Raw genomic sequence first — 8,836 nt, 5'->3', positions numbered from 1 at the left:
ATAATAAAGTCTGCTGAGGTAATTTCGCTACAGTTGACTCAAAAAACAAAGAAGAGAGAACAAGTCATTGATACAAGTGACAAGGAAGTAGCAGATAATTTGGAAACACAAGTTTCCCTGTTGGCGGGCATAAACTTTAAACATGGGCTGCATCCAAAAACTGGAAATTGCTGCCTTCAGAGGACACATTTCAGGGCAGGAAGACATCAAAGCAGGTCCAAATTCCATGTTACACTGTTAGACATTTCTGTAATTTGTACAGTTATTTACTATATATCACCCAGTATAATACTGTAAATTCTCTTTACAGTAAATAACTGTAATTCCCGTTGCATCATGGGTATTTTCTATGACGTCAAACACCAAATACAGTGATTTCCTGTATTTTTAAAAAATAAAGTATAATACTGTATTTACCACAACGGCCTATTTGGCACAATTGGGATCGACAGGATTTGCTTGAGATTTATATTAGGAACCATCAGTGCAGCGTTGAAAGTTTCACCCGAGGAGAGAGCTCACGGTTCCAGAGAACATATGAGCTGTGTCCGGACACCCTGCGAAGATTTTTTCATCCCCCGTGAGAACGGCAAACAAGCAAGGTAAGTGTGATTTGTACTATCCGCGGTTGTCTGCACCCCAATTTTAGCTTGTCAGCATTGGTGCTAAAAACTGAGGTAAACCTAACGTTTTATGAATTTATTGAATTAGATTAGGAACCGGTGCAGCGTTGTAAGTTTTGCCCGAGGAGAGAGCTCACAGTCCGGACAACATACTTTACATAACGTTAGGTTATCATTTGCTTAAACTTTGCTGCTAAAACTGAGGTAAACCTAACGTTTTATTAAAAAAAAATGAGTATATTGAATTAGATTAGGAACCAGTGCAGCCTGCGTCGTGTGTAACGTTACTGCCCGAGGAGAGAGCTCACGGCCCGGACAACATACTTTATAACGTTAGGTTATCATTTGCTTAAACTTTGCTGCTAAAAACTGAGGTAAACCTAACGTTTTCTTTTAAAAAAAAATGAGTTTATTGAATTAGATTAAGAACCAGTGCAGCCAGCGTCGTGTGTAACGTTACTGCCCGAGGGGAGAGCTCACGGCCCGGACAACATACTTTACATAACGTTAGGTTATCATTTGCTTCAGCTTTGGTACTAAAACTGAGGTAACATAAACCTAACGTTTTATTTTTAAAAAGACTTAACGTTAGTGAGTTTATTGAATTAACTTTACCAATACAATGAAGATGTTGTTTATCGAGCATATTAAGCGTACATTAGGACGACGTTAGTTAGTAAATTAACGTTGGCCACTAGTTGCAAAAAATAATGTCGTTAACAAGCAAAGTTTACATTTGGATTGACATTATTTATTTAACATTTTAGATAAGAATACCAGGAGCCTGCCTGTGCTGTGCGACACTGGAACTCATACAACGGTAAGTAACGTTACTCCTCTTTGTTTCTCCACATATTACTGATAATTCAAAGTTTTTCTTGTATGTTTTAGTCGGGTCTGTTTAACTGAATCACAAAATTATTTAGTTTTTCCACCTCTTTTTAGCTGTAACTAGCCATGTACCATGTTTTTTTTTCATAAATTATATTATACTAAAATAATCCAAGACTGTGTTTGTCCAGGACTGACAGATTATAATTTTATTTTCTGGAATTTAAGCAGTCCTGGACAATTTTTGGATGATTTTGGCAGATGAAATATAATTTATGAAAAAAACATGGCAAAACTTTAGAATAATGTTGCTCAAGTGCAAACCTGAATACATTTCTGAACACAAAAGAAGATGAAGAATGTTTGTAACCTAACAGATTGAGGCACCATTCACTTCTATGAGGCACCATTCACTTCTATAGTAATTTTTTCCTACTATGGAAGTGAATGGTGCCTCAAAATTATCTGGTTACAAACATTCTTTAAAAGGTTTAGAACTACAGGGCGAGTAAATGACAGAATTTACTTCTTTTTTTTTGTGTGTGAACTATCCGTTTAATGACAGACCATTATTCTAAAGTGTTACCAAAAACATTTAAAGCAAAGGCACTAAGGGTGATGAAATTTAAAATATCTTTATTCTCTTAATTTTCTCTTGCTTTAAGTTTTTTTCGTGAGGAAAAACCCAGAGGTGGGAACAAGATGCACCACCTAAACCGGAGTGAGTCGGAAGACCGGGGAAGTTGTGAACAGGAAGACAACTGTAATCAACAACAGAGTGTCATCCTTCCTTCGCCACCTAATGGAGTTTGAATGGAAAAACTTGGACTAGGTGAGGCACTTTTTTAATAGGATATGTAATGTACACAGACACTTACGCTGCATTCACACAGGGCGTCATGCCGGTTAGAAATTTTGTCTGACCTGACAGCGCCGACGCCACGTGACAGTGACGTATGGCATCAAAGCACCGCGAGAGCGATTCGAGAGCGATTCGAGAGCAGTCGGCTAATACAGCTGGTGCAGTTTCTCCAGAGCGACTGCACGGACTTTGATGATGACACAGCTGTTCCACGATTGGCCAGATTCTCCGCATGACAGCGATCACATGTGTTTCGTGTTTATTCTAAAACCTTCAGTTCCTCTAATGTGCACAAATCTGTTTTTTATAACAGTTAAACCTCTTTTCATGTAGTTGCGATGTTATATTGTCATGTTTATCAAAATAAAATAGATGAAAAATGTAGACCCCCACTTCATTGATAGTTTAGGCTTGTATGTTAACTTTATTCTTGTACAAACACACGCTGTATTAATCAGTGCATAAAGTATTACATGACAAAAAATGTCTCTGAAACATCTGTGTATTGACAAATATTGCATTTATTTCACTTCAGCTGATAAAGTGTGCAAACACCGCGCGAGCGTCACTGCGGGAAGCAGAAAGTGTCCGACTTCACGTCTGTGTTTGCAGCTCCTCCCCGCCTGCATGTGGCTACTCTCGCCGATTGGTTGCATCCGGCCACAGCTGATGTCCAACACACCTTTCAACTTCTGCCGCTTGCAACGTGAGTGAAGCGACGCGACGGAACCCACAATTCAGTTCAGCAACGCATGACGTCACCCATTCAAAGTAAATGAGAAGCGTTAACGCCGGCGCCCCGTGTGAATGCAGCATTAAGTTTGAGGATACCTTACTAAAGCTAATGCAGTATACATGTAATCCATCCTGCAATAAAAGTTTACATTGTTGTTTTTGATTAAATAGTTTGTGAAATCATGTTGAGGTGATTTAGTAATATTACTTTTTTGGAGCATGTAGTTTGTGCTGCTGCTACTATTATGTACTGACAGTTTTCTTTAGTTTTTTACTCAATATCAATTTTGTTAAGCTAAATAACAGAGACACCTCTCTAATATGCAATCAGGTTCAGCATCACTACAAAGTACATTCTTCAAAATATTCATTACATTGAATCACCAGCTAAAAAAAACTGAACATTTCATTTCACATCTTCATGAAGGCATTGCAGGACTGGATTAGACTAGACAGCATACGTTGAGCTAGGTGCACCTCAAAGTGTTAACTGTCTATAAAATAGTATTTTACCATTATGATGAATTGTAATGGGATTATTATTTTTTATTAAATTCCAACAGTGTAAAAAGTTTGTGTATACTCAAATTGTATGACTAACTTCATATCATTCTTATCTAGAGGGACTTCTTGCCATAATGGAGCAGAATCCTGGTTCCTGTTTGAAATCATCCAATGTGGAAGATGGCACAGATCGGTACAGACATGAAACTTGTGTTTGTGTTGTGTTGTGTTGTGTTGTGATAACTTGTTTCAGAATTAATTTGCTCTTTGTTTATATTTTATTCATGTATATGTGTATTTTGCACCAAAGTTACAGTATTCTTCAACCAACTATTTACAGTATTCTACCAACTATTTTCTGCAGAGTTTTTAAAATTGTAGCTCAAACAATAGTGTGTGGTGCTAGCAAGGTCATGGGTTCAATTCCCAGGGAAAGCAAGAACTGACAAAATGTAAAATGTGTATCTTGAATGCAATGCAAGTCGTCTGCCAAATGCATAAATGTAAATTTAAATAATAAGTGATATTGAATGCAATCTGATTACTTTTATACATGATTTTCTGAAAATAAGATTTGATTCGAGGATGTTTTAAAGTGAACTTTTTCCACACATTTAAATGTTTAAGTTAAAGCACTTAAAATGTTTTAAATAAAGAATTTTATATTTCATAATAATTGTCTGTTTGGATTACTTCTGTAGGATAGATTAATGTAAGAATTAATGTAATTCAGTAAGTATTAATGATTGAATAGGATTAGGATTAATGCACTGTTAACCAAGGTTTACAGTAACGGTACTGTATTATAAAATTACAGTAACATGTAGTTACTGTAAACTGAAATGCGGTTCTTGTACTGTAAATCTCAAATACAGTAACTTACTGGCAACAGTGTTGCCAGTAAGTTACTGTAAAATCTCTTATAAATGTCTAACAGTGTAGCATCACTTCCTGCCTCCTGAGAGACCTTCATCTGATGTTTTTTTGAAGGCAGCATAGATGTATCCTTCACTGCTTTTATATGCCACAATCCTATGCATTCCATTCAGTGACAGTTGAGCTATAAAGAAAGATGGTGTCTGAAAGTTGCGGCTGCTGGTCAGTTTTTGACCAATGTGTTCCACTTCTGATGTCATTTAGTAAGAAATTACTACTGTAGTAATTACATATTTGCTTAGTTACCACCTAAGCTTGCGCTATTTTCCTGTAGATAATTAAACTGTTACGATGCCTCAGAAGTCTGTCCGAAATCAGTTTTGTGAGGTGCCTTCATGCGCAAACGCTGCCTTATAAGTCATTGCCTGATAAAGCACAGAGGGCAACAAGTCAGCTGCCTAGGCTTTCGATGCAGCCATGGTGGAGGGTTTATGTTTATATCTGGCCACTGAATTCTGCGATTGGCCAATCGAAAATCAAGCATTCTAGATAGCCCTGTAGCCAGAGGCAGACTTACTGCAGGTGGTGGATCATTTATAGCCTTTTCTCACTGCAGCTGGAATAATTACATTTATAATTTTGATGGCGGATTGTAATCCAGAAAGATCCAAATGACAATCATCCGTGACAACTGGAGATTCACCCGTAGTCAAAAGCAAAAGATTAGACTGTACAGAAATTTAAATCTACACTTCTACAGGTAACGCTAATAAATACACATTGTCACGCAATGTTGATGTTGTTAACATTAACAATTTGAGAACAAAATATAACAATAATAATAATTTGCATGCACTGTAAGCCTATACAGGTTGATTGAACTTAAACAATTTATGGAAACTCGTTGCCCTAAAAAAGTTAATTTTGTCTTGTTGAAAAAACAAAACATTTCCAGTTTAATGTACTTAAGATTTCAACAGCATTTAATTAAAAACTTTTAGTTAATTGAACTAACAGTTTTTAATTCAGTGATATTGAAATTTTAAGTCACCATGATGGAGATAAGTGTTCGTTTTAGTTGGGCCTTGACTCTCTAACTTGAGTTTTCTAGTGACTACTTAAACTGTGTGTTTATAAAGCACATTTGTTATGGCAAGAAAAAGCAAATTGTAAGAATAAAAGAGAATTAGTCACAATTTTGAGCACTACATGATTTTAAAATCTTGAATATTATTCAATTACCATAACAGTGCTGAATCTCATGCTGTAGAATAACATAAATAACATCACGTAAATACAAAATTTATAACACATTACCTCTATAACCATAACATTTGAGTCTGAATGAGATTAGTGATTCAGCCACTACATGATGATGTCATCATCATCATCAATAAACCAAAGTCACCATATCACGTTGTCTCTTTGGCTTGCCTTGGCATAACTAAAGTGTGTTTTTTTTTTAAACACAGTTAAAGCAGCCAAAGAAAAAACATGAATGTTAAAGAGCCAAGGGTCAAGAGTCCAACTAAAACAAACACTTATCTCCATCATGGTGAAACAGACATAAAGTCAATTTGCATGAAGCTGGTAATGCTGTTTGTGGAGTTGTTTAATCCTCCTCTGCTGAGATCTTCAGAGATTTAATGTCTTATTTTATCTTCAGTTGATTTATTTAGTTATTTCAAAATGAAAACCTTAAACAAAATAAATTGTTTAAATAAAGTATCGTAAAATAATTTTTTGAGTGTAAACACAGCCTAAACTTACATTTTGTTTTACTGGCTAACTGTTATGGCTAACTTCTTACACTGCAGTGCAGAAGCAAGCATTGCAACAGAGAAAGGAACCTCAAGGATGATCCGGGAACATGTGTGCAATTGTGTAGGGTCCCATTCCTATATTTTGCCTTGGGCCCCCAAATCCCTAAATCCACCCCTGGACATGACTGAGGTTGCAAAAATAAGTAAATTTGTGAAAAGGTTAGAAATATACTGTCTGGAGTTCATAAGCTTTCACCACCTTAAATGCGAATGCTACACAAAAGCATGAATATTATATCATCTTAACTGCATTCCCTATTCTAGCTGTCAGACATCCGACATTGAACACTGTAATTCATTGATCAATATAATTACCTTTGCTGGATGGAGTGCAATAAAAAAGACTTTAGCATAATCCAGTGACTGGTCATTATGGTGTAATCTATATCAAAAAAGTGTTTAATCAATTTAATTTACAAATCAGGGGAAGCAGATTGTTGACTGTTTTTACAGACACAAGATGAGTCACAGCAGGTTCACAATGTCAGTGTTTTTATCATGTTCAGTCAATCGGTTTAAATTAGTTTATTGCTATATTCTACATTATAAAAATTATAATTAATGTTTCAGTAAACAGTTTATGCGAAGCCTGAGGATAACATACGGAATGATCAAAAAAAATTAAGAAAAGGAATTGACAGGCTGCCATTCTTAAGTTTATATTATATTATATTTTTTACACAATATGTACGTTTTAATATAATTTTGTTTCAGTAGATACCTCGAGATTAATATCTCTGCCTCTGTGTATTAATACTTTAGCAGACCTTACTTGTAAATTATTTTCTATAATTGCTGCTGCCACAAGTCATGTTTTTGCTGTAAACATGTTGTTTTATTTTCCATTTAAACCATGTTTTACAACCAATCACTTGTTTCTATTGCAGCTGGCAAAACTGTATTGCATCAATATAGTATATACTCAATTACTTTTTTGTGTGTGTCCCCTTGATGTGTTTTTATTGTTTTACCATAGGTGGCAGTGAAGAGAAACTTGGGGTTTACCCACTCATACAATTGCACTTTAAAGTTTCAATGTAAAGTAGAGCAAGAGCTGTGCAGAAAGTGGGTCTTTTACAGTTGATAATATTTTACAGACTTGATTAAAGACATTCTACCTCTGTGTTACAAGGTGTTTCATAATGTGCAGCCATAGCTGTGAAGTACTGAGGAGCTTCTCTGGAAGAACACACACACACACCACACACACCACACACACCACACACACCACACACACCACACACACCACACACACCACACACAACACACACACCACACACAACACACACAACACACACACCACACACAACACACACACACACACACACACACACACACACACACACACACACACACACACACACACACACACACACACACACACAATATATATTATATATATATATATATATATATATATATATTTTTTTTTTTACTGGTAGTCCACTCTATGAAGATTTTTTGGGTATAATATGTCACAGTTTACTTTATTTTGCTATCCTCACTTAAATAAATTAATAGAGTCCTGCACCCACTATTAAAAAATTATATCTGGTCTCTGAATCATTTTTGGTTTGGCTGTGTGTGTATATATATATATATATATATATATGCTATACTGCTTATTTAATCAAATTGTTTTTTAGCAAGTTTGGTAAGATTTTAGTAATCCTATGTATAATAATTGGCTTAAAATGCTACATTTGACTGAAGAACATTCAAAATTGTGTTTTAATATAGTTAAATAGTGGTGCAAAGTGTGTTAAAGTTTGCACGAAAAGTCTCCATTTCAAGTAACAATCTAAGAACATTAAAAGTTATAAATTCATAATTATCACCGGTAGGGGGCCCTCAAGGGGCCACAAGGAGGTGCTGAAAATTTGAGAGACTTTTACAAAAGCCACTTTTTAGGGACATCAAAGTTAACAAGTTAACTCACAATATTAATTAAAAATGTTTAACAATGAAATTTTTTTTAAAAAATTCTATAAAATTTGCTTTCTAAAGCAGAAATAATGAGATTACATTCAATATTTTTGTTCGTTTTGGTTTGTGTATCTAACAGTGCTCCACTAATTTGCTTTGACTTCATTACAATAACAATATAAAAGCTAGAGCTAAGCTTAGTTACAGCATTTTGTTTTGAGAAACAATTATGAGATCATTAAAAAAGCTTATTTTTGTTCTCATACTGAATAAATGAGTCTTGTACATGTACAGCTAGCCTACCTACATTTTAGGAAGGGGTCCTTGGTGTCAATACGTTTGAAAACCCCTGCTGCACTGTTCGTTCTCATCATAAATATGTCTTTTTCTTTTTGTCCCTTGACAAAAAATGAGCTTGCATAATAAACATAGACGAAGCATATAGCGGGTTTAGCCCAATCCCAAACTTTTCCTAGTTTTATTGGTTCAGTGTAAACAATAAGGTTCCAGCTGTTTCACCAGACATGTTAGTGCAGTGTTGACTGGCATTCCTTTAATGCAATCAAAAGAGATGATGAGTTATCGTCGCCTCTGATTGGCGGACGCGTCTTCAAGGGGCGGGGATTGGAAGTTGAATCCGAATCCAGCTGTGAATT

The 8,836-nt window shown here is 35.5% G+C and overlaps 1 long non-coding RNA gene across 1 annotated transcript; it reads left to right on the top strand.

Annotated features, from left to right (window-relative positions):
* The first annotated feature begins 325 nt into the window (after nt 1–325).
* Nucleotides 326–2,213, top strand: LOC307143983. The gene is made up of 3 exons (XR_013818663.1): nt 326–602; nt 1,391–1,443; nt 2,120–2,213. It is a non-coding gene; the product is annotated as an uncharacterized lncRNA (long non-coding RNA).
* The last annotated feature ends 6,623 nt before the right edge of the window (nt 2,214–8,836 follow it).

Source organism: Gobio gobio (assembly GCF_949357685.1).
Source record: "Gobio gobio genome assembly, chromosome: 20".
Lineage (NCBI taxonomy): Eukaryota > Metazoa > Chordata > Actinopteri > Cypriniformes > Gobionidae > Gobio > Gobio gobio.
Note: the sequence above shows the minus strand (reverse complement) of the source record. Positions and strands in the feature narration are given on the sequence as shown.